The following is a 19,066-nucleotide window of genomic DNA, read 5'->3' as shown; positions in this document are numbered from 1 at the left end:
CACTAGTGGAAGCAGAGTTGAGACGTCCAAAAAAGTCATTCTGATCTGTGGCTGCTGACCCACATGAGGCTGGTTGCCACTGATCACACACACACACACACACACACACACACACACACACACACACACACACACACACACACACACACACACACACACACACACACACACACACACACACACACACACACACACGCACACGCACACGCACACACACACACAATGGGCCTGTTGTTCTCTAGCCCAGCGGCTGAGGGTAGATATGCTTATCAGAAGGAGAGAGAGAGAAGGAAAGAGAGAGAAAGAGAGACGGGAAGGGGTCTCTCTACTCTCTCGGTCTCCCCATCTCTCATCCCCTCACACAACAGTGGGCTGGGTGAAATAACAGACATGTGAAAAAGATGTGAGCCACTGTGAAAGGGAAAGCTAGGCCACAATAGGCCAGTCCAATAGAAAGCTATCCTCTGTTGGTCTGTAGGGTGAGTGGAGTAGTACTGCTCTGCTCCCAGTTATCCCTCTAAATCCTGTCTACTCCAGGCCTTCCTGACTTAACCAGCTCTGCTCTGACTGGGGCACCCAGCCAACACACACACACCATACACACAGCACACATGACAATGAAACACACTCACAAAGCAGACAGAGACACACAGAGACACACTCAATCATTCACAGACAGACAGACAGACTGAAGACTCTTGTGATTGGAGACGTGTGTGTGTGTGTGTGTGTGTGTGTGTGTGTGTGTGTGTGTGTGTGTGTGTGTGTGTGTGTGTGTGTGTGTGTGTGTGTGTGTGTGTGATTGACTCAATGAGTCAGCAGAATTTGGACACCTTATAATTCCTCTGAGGGGGGGGGTGTCACCATGAAAACCAGGCCTTTCCTGTGGGGGTCGTATCTCATGCTAAAACAGATGCTGAAGGAGAAGCACACACATAGGGTGGTGGCCGAAGCCCCGCCGAGGGAGGAGATCATTTTTTATATACGACAGTAAAACTATTTCATGATGACTATAACATTTGTTGGCACCTTCAATTCTTGCACATTTTCTCATAAAAAATATTTCAACACAAATTTGCCCAACTGTTAAACTTGGAATCAATCAGAACTCCCATAAACACCCCTCGTGATGAAGGCAGCCAATGGCCTGCTTCTATCTTCGATGTAAACACAGCCTCTTGTGAAAACTCCAGCTGTTGCCTGAACAACAGGAACAGATATAACTCGCTCCCCAAGACTGAAACAAGATAAATATCTGTTTTTGAGGGCATTTAAAATATGCAGCATGCAATAGGAATTGTCTTGATCGTATGAAGAGGTAAGGAGTTGCCAGTCGTCTTGGTCGTATGAAGAGGTAAGGAGTTCCCAGTCGTCTTGGTCGTATGAAGAGGTAAGGAGTTCCCAGTCGTCTTGGTCGTATGAAGAGGTAAGGAGTTCCCAGTCGTCTTGGTCGTATGAAGGGGTAAGGAGTTCCCAGTCGTCTTGGTCGTATGAAGAGGTAAGGAGTTCCCAGTCGTCTTGGTCGTATGAAGAGGTAAGGAGTTCCCAGTCGTCTTGGTCGTATGAAGAGGTAAGGAGTTCCCAGTCGTCTTGGTCGTATGAAGAGGTAAGGAGTTCCCAGTCGTCTTGGTCGTATGAAGAGGTAAGGAGTTCCCAGTCGTCTTGGTCGTATGAAGAGGTAAGGAGTTCCCAGTCGTCTTGGTCGTATGAAGAGGTAAGGAGTTCCCAGTCGTCTTGGTCGTATGAAGAGGTAAGGAGTTCCCAGTCGTCTTGGTCGTATGAAGAGGTAAGGAGTTCCCAGTCGTCTTGGTCGTATGAAGAGGTAAGGAGTTCCCAGTCGTCTTGGTCGTATGAAGAGGTAAGGAGTTCCCAGTCGTCTTGGTCGTATGAAGAGGTAAGGAGTTCCCAGTCGTCTTGGTCGTAGGAAGAGGTAAGGAGTTCCCAGTCGTCTTGGTCGTATGAAGAGGTAAGGAGTTCCCAGTCGTCTTGGTCGTATGAAGAGGTAAGGAGTTCCCAGTCGTCTTGGTCGTATGAAGAGGTAAGGAGTTCCCAGTCGTCTTGGTCGTATGAAGAGGTAAGGAGTTCCCAGTCGTCTTGGTCGTATGAAGAGGTAAGGAGTTCCCAGTCGTCTTGGTCGTATGAAGAGGTAAGGAGTTCCCAGTCGTCTTGGTCGTATGAAGAGGTAAGGAGTTCCCAGTCGTCTTGGTCGTATGAAGAGGTAAGGAGTTCCCAGTCGTCTTGGTCGTATGAAGAGGTAAGGAGTTCCCAGTCGTCTTGGTCGTATGAAGAGGTAAGGAGTTCCCAGTCGTCTTGGTCGTATGAAGAGGTAAGGAGTTCCCAGTCGTCTTGGTCGTATGAAGAGGTAAGGAGTTCCCAGTCGTCTTGGTCGTATGAAGAGGTAAGGAGTTCCCAGTCGTCTTGGTCGTATGAAGAGGTAAGGAGTTCCCAGTCGTCTTGGTCGTATGAAGAGGTAAGGAGTTCCCAGTTGTCTTGGTCGTATGAAGAGGTAAGGAGTTCCCAGTCGTCTTGGTCGTATGAAGAGGTAAGGAGTTCCCAGTCGTCTTGGTCGTATGAAGAGGTAAGGAGTTCCCAGTCGTCTTGGTCGTATGAAGAGGTAAGGAGTTCCCAGTCGTCTTGGTCGTATGAAGAGGTAAGGAGTTCCCAGTCGTCTTGGTCGTATGAAGAGGTAAGGAGTTCCCAGTCGTCTTGGTCGTATGAAGAGGTAAGGAGTTCCCAGTCGTCTTGGTCGTATGAAGAGGTAAGGAGTTCCCAGTCGTCTTGGTCGTATGAAGAGGTAAGGAGTTCCCAGTTGTCTTGGAAGCACCACAAGATGCAGAAGCAGCAGCTCTTGCGTTGTCTGACACATTTCCACTCAAAGGCTCTGTATCTGTATGCTGTACGCGTGTGATAAATAAGATACGACTATACTGTACACACGCGCCAATTTAATTACACTAAATTATGTAAAGTAACCTATAGACCGGTAAGCATGACCAGTCAAATGTATTTACATCAACTCAAATCAGATCAAATTATTGGTCACATACACATGGTTAGCAGATGTTAATGCGAGTGTAGCGAAATGCTTGTGCTTCTAGTTCCAACAGTGCAGAAATATCTAACAAGTAATATCTAACAATTCCCGACAACTACCTAATACACACAAATCTAACAAGTAATCTAACAATTCCCGACAACTACCTAATATACACAAATCTAAAGGGGTGAATGAAAATATGTACATATAAATATATGGATGAGCGATGGCCGAGCAGCATAGGCAAGGTGCAGTAGATGGTATAAAATACAGTATATACATGTGATATGAGTAATGTAAGATATGTAAACATTATTAAAGTGGTATTATTTAAAGTGGCATTGTTTAAAGTTACTAGTGATACATTTATTATACTGTCCAGTGATTGGGTTTCAGTGTAGGAAGAAGCCTCTCTGAGTTAGTGATGGCTATTTAACAGTCTGATGGCCTTGAGATAGAAGCTGTTTTTCACTCTGAGTCCCAGCTTTGATGCACCTGTACTGACCTCGCCTTCTGAATGATAGCGGCGGTGTGAACAGGAAGTGGCTCGGGTGGTTGTTGTCCTTGATGATCTTTTTGGCCTTCCTGTGACATTGGGTGCTGTAGGTGTCATGGAGGGCAGGTAGTTTGCCCCCAGTGATGCGTTGTGCAGACCTCACTACCCTCTGGAGAGCCTTGCGGTTGTGGGCGGAGTAGTTGCCGTACCAGGCGGTGATACAGCCCGACAGGATGCTCTCGATTGTGCATCTGTAAAAGTTAGTCAGGGTTTTGGGTGACAAGCCAAATTTCTTCAGCCTCTTGAGGTTGAAGAGGCGCTGTTGTGCCTTCTTCACTACACTGTCTGTGTGGGTGGACCATTTCAGTTTGTCCGTGATGAACTTAAAACTTTCCACCTTCTCCACTGCTGTCCCATCGATGTGTATAGGGGGGTGCTCCCTCTGCTGTTTCCTGAAGTCCACGATCATCTCCTTTGTTTTGTTGACGTTGAGTGAGAGGTTGTTTTCCTGACACCACACTCCAAGTGCCCTCACCTCCTCCCTGTAGGCCGTCTCGTCATTGTTGGTAATCAAGCCCACTACTGTTGTGTCGTCTGCAAACTTGATGATTGAGTTGGACGCATACGTGGCCACGCAGTCATGGGTGAACACGGAGTAAAGTAGAGGGCTGAGCACACACCCTTGTGGGGACCCAGTGTTGAGGGTCAGCGAAGTGGAGATATTGTTTCCTACCTTCACCCCCTGGGGGCGGCCCGTCAGAAAGTCCAGGACCCAGTTGCACAGGGAGAGGTTGAGAGCCAGGGCCTCCAGCTTGATGATGAGCTTGGAGGGTACTATGGTGTTGAATGCTGAGCTGTAGTCAGTGATCAGCATTCTTGCATAGCTATTCTTTTTCTACAGATGGGATAAGTGTGATGGCGATTGCGTCATCTGTGGACCTGTTGGGGCGGTATGCAAACTGAAGTGGGTAAGGTGGCGGTGATATGATCCTTGACTAGCCTCTCAAAGCACTTCATGATGACAGAAGTGAGTGCTACGGGGCGGTAGTCATTTAGTTCAGTTATCTTTGCCTTCTTGGGTACAGGAACAATGGTAGCCATCTTGAAGCATGTGGGGACAACATACTGGAATAGGGAGCGATTATATATGTCTGTATATATGTCTGTAAACACCAAATGTTTTACTTCCGTCAGCCACTGAGAAAGAGAGGGGGGGGGGGGGGGGGGGAGTGCAGACTTTGTTAGCGAGCCGAGACGGTGGCACTGTATTATCCTCAAAGCGGGCAAAGAATGTGTTTAGTTTGTCTGGAAGCGTGACGTCGGTATCCGTGACGTGGCTGGTTTTGTTTTGTAGTCCGTGATTTCCAGTAGACCCTGCCACATACGTGTCGTGTCTGAGCGGTTGAATTGCGACTCCACCTTGTCCCTGTACCGGCATTTCGCTTGTTTGATTGCCTTGCGGAGGGAATAACTACACGATTTCCATCAATGAATCGGGTAAAAAGCATTATTTCACAATGTTTTTTTTTATTCTTCTCCCGGAAAATTGGCCAGCGGCAACTTTATTTAATCAACTTTTCTATTTTTTTTACCGGACAAAAGCCAGTTAATAGAAACCCTGACACACGTACACAACCACACATACACACGTACACATACACACATACACACGTACACAACCACACATACACACGTACACATACACACGACCACAGCATACATTGTCAGGAGGGGAGGGGGGTGAAACTAGGCCCAGACATGTTGCTTCTCCTTTTCACTCTGTCTATCACTGTTGAGGACACTGGAGGCTCTGCCTCTCTGTCTATTAGGAGGCAGAGAGGACCAGAGGATATCTGGCTCAACGTCATCTGAATACTAATCTGCAGAACAACACAAACAGCTGAAAAACAAACTGCAGAAAAACTGGATGAACAACTGAATCAGTCATTTTGGATAAAAGGGGGAACAGCTTTCCTTGAAGCTCTGGGAAACCCAGAGAGAAACAACAGACTAGAAACACTGTCCATCTGACTGGTACATAGAACACACTGTCAACCTCTGTCTGACCTCACCCTAAACATGAACCACAAGTCTACCATTATGTCCTGAGTCTCTCCATCATAAACATTCTATTCCACCATTTAAGAGAGGAGCACCATAAACATCACGAGGCTTTACACTCCCTTTAGAGCTCTGAGTGGTTCCTGACTTCTACACTCCCTTTAGAGCTCTGAGTGGTTCCTGACTTCTACACTCCCTTTAGAGCTCTCAGTGCTTCCTGACTTCTACACTCCCTTTAGAGCTCTCAGTGCTTCCTGACTTCTACACTCCCTTTAGAGCTCTGAGTGGTTCCTGTCTTCTACACTCCCTTTAGAGCTCTCAGTGCTTCCTGACTTCTACACTCCCTTTAGAGCTCTCAGTGCTTCCTGACTTCTACACTCCCTTTAGAGCTCTGAGTGGTTCCTGACTTCTACACTCCCTTTAGAGCTCTCAGTGCTTCCTGACTTCTACACTCCCTTTAGAGCTCTCAGTGCTTCCTGACTTCTACACTCCCTTTAGAGCTCTGAGTGCTTCCTGACTTCTACACTCCCTTTAGAGCTCTGAGTGGTTCCTGACTTCTACACTCCCTTTAGAGCTCTCAGTGCTTCCTGACTTCTACACTCCCTTTAGAGCTCTCAGTGCTTCCTGACTTCTACACTCCCTTTAGAGCTCTGAGTGGTTCCTGACTTCTACACTCCCTTTAGAGCTCTGAGTGGTTCCTGACTTCTACACTCCCTTTAGAGCTCTGAGTGGTTCCTGACTTCTACACTCCCTTTAGAGCTCTGAGTGCTTCCTGACTTCTACACTCCCTTTAGAGCTCTGAGTGGTTCCTGACTTCTACACTCCCTTTAGAGCTCTGAGTGGTTCCTGACTTCTACACTCCCTTTAGAGCTCTGAGTGGTTCCTGACTTCTACACTCCCTTTAGAGCTCTGAGTGCTTCCTGAGTTCTATTACAACATATAAGAGAGAAGTAACTGAGAGGCTTTACTAGAATGGAAAACATGACTAACATCATGTGAACTCTTGATGATAGAAGACTATTGTATAGGCGGGGCGAGCTCTTGGTGCCCCGGTGTGGGGCCGAGGCGGGCGGACACTGACACACACACAAACAAAATAAAAAATATATATTTACCAGATGCTTCAATCTGAAGCAATTGAAAGTCATGTGTTCATACATGGAATTCACTATCCTGGCATTGCACCATGCTGTACCTACTGAGCTACAGATGACCAATCAGGGCTGTAAAAAAAGGGTTGTAAAACCTGACGGTTATGGTTCTACTGTCTTAAATGGTGAGTCACACACAGTCATCTCACTTCCCTGGTGGCATCACACCCTCCCACATGGTGTTAGTTAGCCTTGGCCAATTATCAACCTCACACAGCAGAGACACACTACCCAGCCAGAACGTATGTGTTGACCATAGAGTGTGCGATAGGTGATTCCTGCCTGCGTGTGTGTGTGTGTGTGTGTGTGTGTGTGTGTGTGTGTGTGTGTGTGTGTGTGTGTGTGTGTGTGTGTGTGTGTGTGTGTGTGTGTGTGTGTGTGTGTGTGTGTGTGTGTGTGTGTGTGTGTGTGTAGAGCTGGCAAGGCTCCCCAGTGGCACAGGCTGACCCACTTCTGTGTGCAATTCTATCCCTGATATGACCCTATGAGCAGCCAGAGGACGGACACACACACACACACACACACACACACACACACACACACACACACACACACACACACACACACACACACACACACACACACACACACACACACACACACACACAATGCCTGAGAGGCAAAAACAGTAACATGGTGCTCTCTCTCTCTCTCTCTCACGCCACCCCTCTGTCTCACTCCTCTCTCTGTATCTCGCTCCTTCTCTCTCCATGGTCACTCTGAGTTTACAATCAGCGCCTCTCTGCTATCTGATCTAACTATGACAAACATCCGGAAAAAACCTCAGAGGTAAGCAGTGTGCAGTATATCAGTTTATATCAGACCATCAGATCAGAGAGAAGAACATGATAAAGCAGACTGGTAGAGTGAATGTATCTGATCAACACTGCACCAGGATTATGGAGATCCTGTGGTAGTCTAGATGCTACAGACGTCTCTGAAAGATGCTAGACACAATCTTCATAAATAAGGCCCTTCTAAAATTCAGAACCTTTTCAAGATTAAAAATAAAATCAGAGTATGTTTCATTTATGACATCACATCTTCCTGTTCCAAAGGTCAGTCAATGTTGAAATCCAAAAACCAGTTTGATGAGTGTTTTAAAAGTACATTAGCTAAAAACGGACTGATCAAATAGAGAATCGTTAAGCTATTTGCTGATGTTTGCCTGACTAGCCTCAAGGTCAAGAAAAACCCTCCTTGTGTCAAAACTGTTCTTTCAATATGAATATCTTGTAAAACAGGGCTGTGTGTGTGTGTGTGTGTGTGTGTGTGTGTGTGTGTGTGTGTGTGTGTGTGTGTGTGTGTGTGTGTGTGTGTGTGTGTGTGTGTGTGTGTGTGTGTGTGTGTGTGTGTGTGTGTTCATTGTCTACAATCAATGACGGTTCTGATCAGCAGCAGTCAGATTTCACCATGAGTCTCTGTAAACCAGGAGTCTCCAACAGGTCAATCGCGAGCCTACCTATGAGTAGCTTGCAGCCTACCTATGAGTAGCTTGCAGCCTACCTATGAGTAGCTTGCAGCCTACCTATGAGTAGCTTGCAGCCCACCTATGAGTAGCTTGCAGCCTACCTATGAGTAGCTTGCAGCCCACCTATGAGTAGCTTGCAGCCCACCTATGAGTAGCTTGCAGCCCACCTATGAGTAGCTTGCAGCCTACCTATGAGTAGCTTGCAGCCTACCTATGAGTAGCTTGCAGCCTACCTATGAGTAGCTTGCAGCCTACCTATGAGTAGCTTGCAGCCCACCTATGAGTAGCTTGCAGCCTACATATGAGTAGCTTGCAGCCTACCTATGAGTAGCGTGCAGCCCACCTATGAGTAGCTTGCAGCCTACCTATGAGTAGCTTGCAGCCTACCTATGAGTAGCTTGCGGCCTACCTATGAGTAGCTTGCAGCCCACCTATGAGTAGCTTGCAGCCTACCTATGAGTAGCTTGCAGCCTACCTATGAGTAGCTTGCAGCCTACCTATGAGTAGCTTGCAGCCTACCTATGAGTAGCTTGCAGCCTACCTATGAGTAGCTTGCAGCCTACCTATGAGTAGCTTGCAGCCTACCTATGAGTAGCTTGCAGCCCACCTATGAGTAGCTTGCAGCCTACCTATGAGTAGCTTGCAGCCCACCTATGAGTAGCTTGCAGCCCACCTATGAGTAGCTTGCAGCCTACCTATGAGTAGCTTGCAGCCTACCTATGAGTAGCTTGCAGCCTACCTATGAGTAGCTTGCAGCCTACCTATGAGTAGCTTGCAGCCCACCTATGAGTAGCTTGCAGCCTACCTATGAGTAGCTTGCAGCCCACCTATGAGTAGCTTGCAGCCTACCTATGAGTAGCGTGCAGCCCACCTATGAGTAGCTTGCAGCCTACCTATGAGTAGCTTGCAGCCTACCTATGAGTAGCTTGCAGCCTACCTATGAGTAGCTTGCAGCCCACCTATGAGTAGCTTGCAGCCCACCTATGAGTAGCTTGCAGCCTACCTATGAGTAGCTTGCAGCCTACCTATGAGTAGCTTGCCAAACAATTCTGAAAGTACATGCAATTTTCACATGTTCCACCGCAAACTGTCATTAACAAATCTCACAAGTATTAGACACAGCAACAGTCAGCTACTATCTAATCAACACAACATTGACATTATCCCACCCCTGGTTAGACACTATTGGCTTAAAAAGCCAAACCTAACACAATATCTGCCTATTTATTTCCAGCAATATTGCCCCTGTCTGTCTGTGTGGTGCATTTGTCTATCACTCTGTGTGTAGCCAGTGGATGTGATAACCATCTGTTGGTTGACTGAAATACTTTCCCCAAAACTGTCTAGATATAATGTTACCTGCAAAGTAGGCTTACCTGGCAGAAGTACAGTGGGGAGAACAAGTATTTGATACACTGCCGATTTTGCAGGTTTTCCTACTTACAAAGCATGTAGAGGTCTGTAATTTCTATCATGGGTACACTTCAACTATGAGAGACGGAATCTAAAACAAAAATCCAGAAAATCACATTGTATGATTTTTAAGTAATTAATTTGCATTTTATTGCATGACATAAGTATTTGATACATCAGAAAAGCAGATCTTAATATTTGGTACAGAAACCTTTGTTTGCAATTACAGAGATCATACATTTCCTGTAGTTCTTGACCAGGTTTGCACACACTGCAGCAGGGATTTTGGCCCACTCCTCCATACAGATCTTCTCCAGATCCTTCAGGTTTCGGGGCTGTCGCTGGGCAATACGGACTTTCAGCTCCCTCCAAAGATTTTCTATTGGGTTCAGGTCTGGAGACTGGCTAGGCCACTCCAGGACCTTGAGATGCTTCTTACGGCGCCACTCCTTAGTTGCCCTGGCTGTGTGTTTCGGGTCGTTGTCATGCTGGAAGACCCAGCCACGACCCATCTTCAATGCTCTTACTGAGGGAAGGAGGTTGTTGGCCAAGATCTCGCGATACATGGCCCCATCCATCCTCCCCTCAATACGGTGCAGTCATCCTGTACCCTTTGCAGAAAAGCATCCCCAAAGAATGATGTTTCCACCTCCATGCTTCACGGTTGGGATGGTGTTCTTGGGGTTGTACTCATCCTTCTTCTTCCTCCAAACACGGCGAGTGGAGTTTAGACCAAAAAGCTCTATTTTTGTCTCATCAGACCACATGACCTTCTCCCATTCCTCCTCTGGATCATCCAGATGGTCATTGGCAAACTTCAGACGGGCCTGGACATGCGCTGGCTTGAGCAGGTGGACCTTGCGTGCGCTGCAGGATTTTAATCCATGACGGTGTAGTGTGTTACTAATGGTTTTCTTTGAGACTGTGGTCCCAGCTCTCTTCAGGTCATTGACCAGGTCCTGCCGTGTAGTTCTGGGCTGATAACTCACCTTCCTCATGATCAGTGATGCCCCACGAGGTGAGATCTTGCATGGAGCCCCAGACCGAGGGTGATTGACCGTCATCTTGAACTTCTTCCATTTTCTAATAATTGCGCCAACAGTTGTTGCCTTCTCACCAAGCTGCTTGCCTATTGTCCTGTAGCCCATCCCAGCCTGTTGCATGTCTACAATTTTATCCCTGATGTCCTTATACAGCTCTCTGGTCTTGGCCATTGTGGAGAGGTTGGAGTCTGTTTGATTGAGTGTGTGGACAGGTGTCTTTTATACAGGTAACGAGTTCAAACAGGTGCAGTTAATACAGGTAATGAGTGGAGAACAGGAGGGCTTCTTAAAGAAAAACTAACAGGTCTGTGAGAGCCGGAATTCTTACTGGTTGGTAGGTGATCAAATACTTATGTCATGCAATAAAATGCAAATTAATTACTTAAAAATCATACAATGTGATTTTCTGGATTTTTGTTTTAGATTCCGTCTCTCACAGTTGAAGTGTACCTATGATAAAAATTACAGACCTCTACATGCTTTGTAAGTAGGAAAACCTGCAAAATCGTCAGTGTATCAAATACTTGTTCTCCCCACTGTATATCATGAGTAAGTATATCAGTTCTATCTATTATTTGTTCTTTTCAACCCATGAAAAGAGCAGCAGCAGTAGCCTACAGAACCATGGCTAGACTGGCACATTAGACAGCACATTCCTCACTCCATAGATTCACTATTAAATGGCCAGATGCCAATTAAAGGGAATTACAATCTAAAATAAAAATGTGTTAGTTTTCTTCCAGACCTAAAAATATGAACAATGGTAATTCTGAGAGTCAGAAACCACAACAATCTAAAACCAGGAAAAATACAACTGAGAAAACATCATTTTGGAAAATATAAAACATATTTTGGTTGTTTATGAACCATTATTTGACCAGGTTGACAGAAAACATAGTGCACTACTTTCTCTTGTACACTAAGGACCTGGGGAAGAGTTGCAGAGGAGTGGAGAACTACGTGCCTATTTGAAAGCTAGAAAAACAATTGCAGCTCGCGACATGTTTAAAAAACAATGAAGAGAGAGAGAGAGAGATAGAAGAGTTAAGGATAGAGAAAGAAGGAGAGAGTTTTTTTTCTCTGGCAGCAGCTTTCCTTATAGCCATCAGAGGTATAGCCACCTATGTGTGTCTGAGTGATGCTGTTGTTGTTATTATGACATCATCTTATTAGCTAACATCAGTAGCGTTGTGGTGTGATCATCTGAGATAGTCTCATTGTCATGTCAGTTGCATCGATCAATACTGGGGATCCTTCTAACTATAAAATAGATAACCATCCAATTCATCCCGTTCTGGAGAGAAGTTGTCTTTAGGCACAGATCTAGGATCAGCTTGCCTTCCCCAAATCCTAACTTTACCCATTATGTGAAAAAACAACACGACCTTGGATCAGCGTCTAGATCCAACTTAATCCCACTCCTAGTGTTGTTCCCCTGTTCCAGCCTTCGACACAGGGAGGTAAATTAGGCCTAGGCTACATGGGCCAGTGATGAAGGTCAGTCTGAGTTATTGATATGGGATTATGGTAGGTAAACTAGCGGTTAAGAGCGTCGGGACATTAACTGAAAAGTCGCTGGTTCGAATCCCCGAGCCGACCAGGTGATAAATCTGCCGAGATGCCCTTGAGCAAGGCACTTAACCCTAATTGCTCCTCTAAGTCGCTCCGGATAAGAGCGTATGCTAAATGACTCAAATCTACAGGCTGCAGTGATATAGGTCTCTGTTGGTCAGTTATAATGATACAGGGTTTAGATATCAGGTGATATAGGGTGACTCCTCATCCCCAGTCTGCAGGGTTCTGTGTTCCGGGCCACGGACCAGAGGGAACAATGGCATTCTTGTGCTAGGAGCTCCAGGTGGCTGGGGAAACCCAATCCTACCCAACCCCAGTCACCCAGTTTGAGTCTGAGCCTGCCTCACTGGCACAGCTCAGGGAGAACCAACGCTGCCTTCCTCCAGAGAGACACCGCAGAATAGAGCTATTGTTCCACCAGAGCAACTCCAAACTACACACACTCACTAAATCCACTCTCTTAGAGAAACACACAGACAGACTCAGAAACACACACAGACACACACACACCAAATAGGGGAGCACATCTGCTGTGGTCTGGACCTGAACACACAGCAGGACAGGAAACACATCATGCAGACGCCATGGCCTTGAATTGAGGAAGATGATTCATTTCCTGTGAATGCTGGACAGTAATGCCTTAAAACAGGGCTTGGCTATTGGCTAACCCACAGCATTTCCACTGTAGAAGGGTACTAAACATGACACAATACTTTCAGTCTCACTGAAGGGGGATTCAAAACATGGCACAACATCACTAGACCAGGGACTTAGAGGGGCTTTGAACATCAAAGACCTGAAGTCACACATGGTTTGAGAAAGGGTGTGTGTGGGTGTGTGTGTGTGTGTGTGTGTGTGTGTGTGTGTGTGTGTGTGTGTGTGTGTGTGTGTGTGTGTGTGTGTGTGTGTGTGTGTGTGTGTGTGTGTGTATGTGTATGTGAGGGAGGGAGAGAGAGAGAGAGAGCTTGTGCAACTGTCATTACATTTCAACTGTTGCTAAAGGACAACTGTATTCTCTCTCCCTCTTTGCGGTTCAGCTGCAGTCGTCACTCCAAGCTCAGCTCTCTGCTGCTGTAAGCAATAACACAGTGTTATTAACACGTGCTTCTACACCTGCATTGCTTGCTGTTTGGGGTTTTAGGCTGGGTTTCTGTACAGCACTTTGAGATATCAGCTGATGTACGAAGGGCTATATAAATACATTTGATTTGATTTGTGTTTCAGTGACACAGTCATCCATGCCCTCTGGCCACTTTGTGCTCTGGGTAGCAGGGGGCCCATGCTAACAGATAAGGCCAGATAGTTTCCCTCCAGCGAGCAGCAGTGCTGTTCTGCACATGTTATCCTATTGTGCAAGCCAGAGCCACAGAGCCTGGGCCTCATCCACAGGCACAGAGGATAAATAATGGATGACCATCTCTTCCTGCCCCTGGAGAAACATGACAGACTCATTTCATTCCCCTACATCTTCATCTGCAGCCAGAGAGTTACAGGATTGATTGTGAATCCATTTCCTTATCTATCAGATGTATAATTACAGCACTGTAAGTGCACGCTCACTGGCTCGCACTGCTCGCATACAAAGACAAACACTCTCTTTCACACACAGAAACACACACACACTCACACATAGACCTGCTCTGGCCCGGGCTCCACATACATTAACGCGCTTCTATAAAAGGTCCCTTCCGGATTAGGTTACGTGAAATGTAATCAACTTCAGGCCTATTGTAGAGCACGAGCTGGAGCTGGGAGAGGCATGCATGGCTATAGGCCTAGTTCTGGACCGACTCCAACTGACTCAGAGTTCACAGCTGGTGGTAAGAAGTCATACAGTCATATTTAGTTGTTCTTATACATATGTAGTAAAGCTGTAATTACTATTGTAAAGATGTTCATTTGTTACACTAGTACTTTTGATGATTGCATTATACTAGAGTTGGTTGGAATAGGGGCTGTTACTTATTGCATTCGTGTAATAGCTACCCAAACCACTCCATTACAAGGCTATTTTAAGTAGGCCTACTGACATTAATACAGACACGGGGAGCAACTACCGATAGGCTATATGAAGTGTTAGTGAGCAATATATCATCATAACAAGGGCATTTGTGAGTAGTTAGACCATTCCATCCAAATGCTCACAGAAAATAAACATTTTGGGGACAGTTTAAGCAAAGATTAGATGTTTTACTTGCTAAGTAACAGACATATTTCAGTAGAATAATTGATGACGGCACGAATATTGAAATTACACAGCATCTTTTCATTGACAGGCATATATTTCCTGTCGTGGTCTACAGATGTCCAACACAACATCTCCAGCCGCCTTTCTCCAGCCGCCTTCCTCCAGCGGACCATGTGACCGTTAGTTACCGTTACCTGGCCAGACGCTGTGTCAATCATCGACAACGGCAGTGCTTGCTTGCCAGCTAGCTGGTTATGGATTAGCTAGCTAAATTACCGACTAGTTTAGCATAAACAACACAATTCAACACCACTTTTACAGCAATACATGTCGGGTATTATTTGCTAACATTTAAATACGTACCTTTTGAATGAAAACGGAGAAATGTATGTGGTTTCTCCTGTGTAGCCCAGGCTTGGTTATTTAGCGAGTCGCATTCCGTATCCCAACGAACCCCCTTGCTGATGTCGAACCAGTCAGATGTGCTTTGACGAACAAAATCTCCCTTGCTTGTTATAACACGTAGCTAGCCAGCTTTAGCTAGCTAATTGTGTTTAAAACGATACACAATCTAAAGCTAGCTCGATGCCAAGGGCAACTGAAAACTAAATCCAGTATTATGGAAACTAAACATCCAGAAAGCTAGACACATCGACTAACGTTACCAAGCTACCTGCCAACGACGAGATGTTCGCATGCGCTAGCAAATGGAGTGGCTGACTCTGCTCCAGTCGATGTGTGATGAAGAGATCACAGTTGTACCTCAAAAATTAATCCGAGAAGGGGTAATTTCCACGTTCGTGCGAAACGGCGTCCATTGAAAATATCGTATACTGTTAGGTCAGTACGTGATAGCGGAGCAATTTTGCCGAGTATGAGAGCTGGTAGCTTATGTGTGTAGGCAGCACTCGGCTCGGGTTCAGAAAGCCCCTGCGGCTGTCGGTTGCAGAGCACCCAGAGGCAGCATCGCACCCAATGACTGTGATCCCGATATGAAAGCATCCTCCCTCTCCAGCCCAACCCGGAAGAAAATTACAACACTGCAGTAACGTCATTCGTAATATACTGGTGGCTTTGAAATGGTTTACACATTTAATAAGGATGACTTGTTAAGACAATCATATGCGACGTTTTAGCTGTAATAGCCTACTTGGGTCAGATGAACAAATTGGCCTATTTTGTTGCTATTCATCAAACTCAATGTAATAATGCCCTGGCCATCGCTCAAGAATAGGCTAATTCAAGTCCTGTAGCGCCATCTACACGACCCATTTTACCCACAGTCCTGCATGGCAGGGGCCTAGTTGTAGTTGGTTCATTTACTGGCTATAGGCCCATTCTATCCTGTCTAAGAAAATTGCTAAATTCTCAATGTTGTGTTGTGTTTCATAGGTTTTCCTTGATGGCATTGGGTGTAAATAAGAATAGCATGTGAATTACATTTTAATAACACCTGGTTGGACACAATGTACAGTGCATTCAGAAAGTATTCAGACCCGTTGACTTTTTCCACATTTTCTTACATTAATCCTTATTCTAAAATTGATTAAATCGCTTTTTTCCTCATCAATCTTCACACAATACTTGTAATAAATACCATTTAATATAACACAAGCATATCCCTATTACATTGTTATAACTAACTTCTTTCAAAACAGGGTTTCTCACAAACTCATAAGCAGATACTGAGACCCACACATACCCAGAGACAGATGGCTGACATAGACCTTTTACAAACACTGACAAGAAAAGGGTGCTTGGTACTGTATTTCACGAGATACCGAGACACACACATACCCAAGGACAGAGGGCTGACGTAAACCTTTCATAAACACAGATAAGACAGGAACATCTACGCACACACAAAATCTCCTCTTCAGTCTGAACATTTTACAGAGACACACAGAAATGTCAAAATAGGAACATCTACGCACACACCTAATCTCCTGTTTTAGCTGAACATTTCTGAAGACAAAGAACTCTACTCAGAGCCAATGGGACAGTGATACTAGCCTGAAGGAGACCTCGCCCAACTCATCAGAACCAACCAGAGGACCAGAACTTCCAGACTCAACCTACTTTCTGTACTGTATAAAATGTATATGCACTCTGTTATCTGGGCTTATTTCTGCAAGTTCCATATGAGCTAAATGAATAAGTCCGTGCACGCTTGTACCAGATATCTTTACTCTTAAATAAAACTGTCGCTTGTCATACAATTTACCACCTTGTCTGAATCGATCCTTGACCGGCTCACCCTTCTCCATATCCAATTATCAACATACCCCATAATGACAAAGCAAAAACAGGTTTTTTGACATTTTTGCAAATTTGGTTAAAAATAGAAAACTTAAATATCACATTTACATAAGTATTCAGACCCTTTACTCAGTACTTTGTTGAAGCACCTTTGGCAGCGATTACAGCCTCGAGTCTCCTTGGGTATGACACTACAAGCTTAGCACACCTGTATTTGGGAAGTTTCTCCCATTCTTCTCTGCAGATCCTTTCAAGCTCTGTCAGGTTGGACGGGGAGCGTCGCTTCACAGCTATTTTCAGGTCTCCAGAGATGTTCGGTCTGGTTCAACTCTGGGCTCTGACAGGGCCACTCAGGGACATTCAGAGACCGAAGCCACTCCTGCATTGTCTTGGCTGTGTGCTTAGGGTTGTTGTCCTGTTGGAAGGTGAACCTTCGTCCCAGTCTGAGGTCCTGAGCGCTCTCAAGGATCTCTCTGTACTTTGCTTCGTTTATCTTTTCCTCGATCCTGACTAGTCTCCCAGTCCCTGCCGTTGAAAAACATCCCCACAGGATGATACTGACACCACCATGATCCACCGTAGGGATGGTGCCAGGTTTTCTCCAGACGTGACGCTTGGCATTCAGGCCAAAGAGTTCAATGTTGCTTTCATCAGACCAGAGAATCTTGTTTCTCATGGTCTGAGAGTCCTTTAGGTGCCTTTTGGTAAACTCCAAGCGCGCTGTCATGTGCCTTTTACTGAGGAGTGGCTTCCGTCTGGCCACTCTACCATAAAGGCCTGATTGTTGGAGTGCTGTAGAGATGGTTGTCCTTCTGAAAAGTTCTCCCATCTCCACAGAGGAAATCTGGAGCTCTGTCAGAGTGACCATCGGGTTCTTGGTCCCCTCCCTGACCAAGGCCCGGGCAGCCAAATCTAGGAAGTGTCTTGGTGGTTCCAAACTTCTTCCTTTTAAGAATGATGGAGACCACGGTGTTCTAAGGGAACTTCAATGCTGCAGAAATGTTTTGGTACCCTTCTCCAGATCTCTGCCTCGACACAATCCTGTCTCTGAGCTCTACGGACAATTCCTTCGACCTCATAGCTTTGTTTTTGCTGTGACATGCACTGTCAACTGTGGGACCTTATAAAGACGAGTGTGTGCCTTTCCAAATCATGTCCAATCAATTGAATTTACCACAGGTGGACTACAACCTAAGTTGTAGAAACATCTCAAGGACGATCAATGGAAAGAGGATGTACCTGAGCTCAATTTCGAGTCTCATAACAAAGGGTCTGAATACTTATGTAAATAATCTATTTCTGTTTTTTTAAATTATACATTTGCAAAAATTTCTCAGAACTGTCACGACCATCAACAGAAGTAGACCAAAGCGCAGCGTGGTGAGCGTACATATTCCTTTTATTTAGGATGATGCCGACAAAAACAATAAACCATCCAAACTACCGTGAAGCTAAAGGGCTATGTGCCACAAACAAAGTTAACCTCCCACAAAGACAGGTGGGGGAAAAGGGCTACCTAAGTATGGTTCTCAATCAGAGACAACGATAGACAGCTGTCCCTGATTGAGAACCCTACCCGGCCAAAACATAGAAATACAAATAATAGAACATAGAATACCCACCCCAAATCACACCCTGACCAAACCAAATAGAGACATAAAAAGGATCTCTAAGGTCAGGGCGTGACAAGAACCTGTTTTCACTTTATCATTGTGGGGTATTGTGTGTAGATTGATGAGTAAAAATATTAATTTAATCAATTTTAGAATAAGGCTGTAAAGTAACAAAATGTGGAAAAAGTCAAGGGGTTTGAATATATAATGTGATATTTTTCTATACAGCACGGAATACCTACCAATCACTATAGCCTATACTGCCTATTTAAATAGATGAGATTAATTGCCATAGAATATGAGTTTGAGGAGGGGGAAATAGGTAGGCCTATAGCTTGCATGGAATAAGAAACGAGTGGTTGGAAATTGGCTTGGCTTTTACAGCACAGAAACGTCACTGTTATGGACTTTGCATTTCCTCTATACAACATTCTATCAATAAGATGTCAGTGTGGATCGTTTACTACCTGCTTCATCAGTTCATCTGGGATGGTTTAAGTGTGTTCCCAGACGGCACTGTATCTTTCCTCATAATTTACTATGCCAATAAGAGAGGAGGCGCCAGGGAACGCTCAAGCATTACCACCAGACAGTGAGAGAGCGAGAGAGTCAGAGAGAGAGAGGGGAAGAGACAGAGAGAGAGAGGGAGGGAGAAAGAGAGACAGACAGAGAGAGAGAGAAAGCAATCAGAATCAATGACTTAATTTTCTACAGTTAATAAGAAGCGCGACCCATTCACAGTCGTGGTGAATGGAACTT

The 19,066-nt window shown here is 45.4% G+C and overlaps 1 protein-coding gene across 25 annotated transcripts in view; it reads right to left on the bottom strand.

The window, feature by feature from the left end:
- The window catches only part of galnt1 (UDP-N-acetyl-alpha-D-galactosamine:polypeptide N-acetylgalactosaminyltransferase 1), a 111,872-nt gene extending 96,443 nt beyond the window's left edge, over positions 1 to 15,429 (bottom strand). For all 25 annotated transcript variants that reach the window (XR_011674349.1, XR_011674352.1, XR_011674356.1 and 22 more), the window contains exon 1: positions 14,799 to 15,429. The gene's annotated coding sequence lies outside the window, so the exon portion shown is untranslated. The remainder of the gene's footprint in view (positions 1 to 14,798) is intronic.
- Between the last annotated feature and the right edge of the window lie 3,637 nt (positions 15,430 to 19,066).

Source organism: Salvelinus alpinus, chromosome 4 (assembly GCF_045679555.1).
Source record: "Salvelinus alpinus chromosome 4, SLU_Salpinus.1, whole genome shotgun sequence".
Lineage (NCBI taxonomy): Eukaryota > Metazoa > Chordata > Actinopteri > Salmoniformes > Salmonidae > Salvelinus > Salvelinus alpinus.
This window is presented reverse-complemented; position numbering and strand designations above follow the sequence as displayed.